We start from the raw sequence: 963 nt of genomic DNA, 5'->3' as shown, positions 1-963 counted from the left end.
TTATACTCATTTATTGTGCTTTTAATTATTAATTTTTCTATATGTGATAGTGGATTTTCATCGATGAGTTCTTGAAACTTGGTTCTTTTCCCTAAAACTATATATTTTTATATATATTATAATCTATAAAGCTCAATTTTTTAAAAATTTTTTATAAATTGATTTTAATTGAGTTTTTACCTGTAATTTTGAATTTTGTCCCTAATATTATATATACATATATATATATATATATATATACATATATATACACACATACATATATACACATGCATCTATATATACATACATGTATATAAACATAAATACACACACACACACACACATATATATATATATATACATAAATACACACATATATATATATATTTACATAAATACATACATATATAAATATATATACATAAATATAATACATACATATACATAAATATATAGATATATACATACACACACACACACATAGATACATACACACTTAAATCACTTGGGACTTCTTTATCCAGCTGTCATCCTCTATAAGTTCCACATACCAGCTCGGTCAGCTCTTTTGCATACTACATCTGGATGTTTTTCTATATTCATTTTGCTGTCCCCAAGCATTACATATCCATCAAAGTACTTTCACTTCGTTTTTTCATTGTACACCACTCATATTCAGTACCCATGTATACTATATTCAACTCTGGACACATACATCATACAATCTGCCTTGTCATTGTAAATGGTTGATAGTTGTAATAGAGATATTAGTCTCTCTCTATCACCTTTCAACATAATTATATATTAAGGAACAGTAGAACGATTAACAACATAATAAAAATAAGGTTTATTTATGATGATGCTTGGTTTTACAAGTCCTGTGTCACTCAGCTTAGCAGCCGCTGATTGATTTGTAATCGGTATTGGAAGATTAAGAGCTTCCTTGATGCATGCCAGAGGAGCAAATAGCTATCATATCGA

At 27.3% G+C, this 963-nt stretch overlaps 1 protein-coding gene across 1 annotated transcript in view; it reads right to left on the bottom strand.

The window, feature by feature from the left end:
- LOC106868733 (gamma-tubulin complex component 2) overlaps positions 1 to 963 on the bottom strand; it is an 82786-nt gene that overhangs the window by 41600 nt on the left and 40223 nt on the right. The gene's annotated exons all lie outside the window — the stretch shown is intronic.

This window comes from Octopus bimaculoides, chromosome 4, assembly GCF_001194135.2.
Source record: "Octopus bimaculoides isolate UCB-OBI-ISO-001 chromosome 4, ASM119413v2, whole genome shotgun sequence".
In the NCBI taxonomy this organism is placed as follows: domain Eukaryota; kingdom Metazoa; phylum Mollusca; class Cephalopoda; order Octopoda; family Octopodidae; genus Octopus; species Octopus bimaculoides.
The sequence above is the reverse complement of the archived record's forward strand: the minus strand, read 5'-3'. Positions and strand labels throughout refer to the sequence as shown.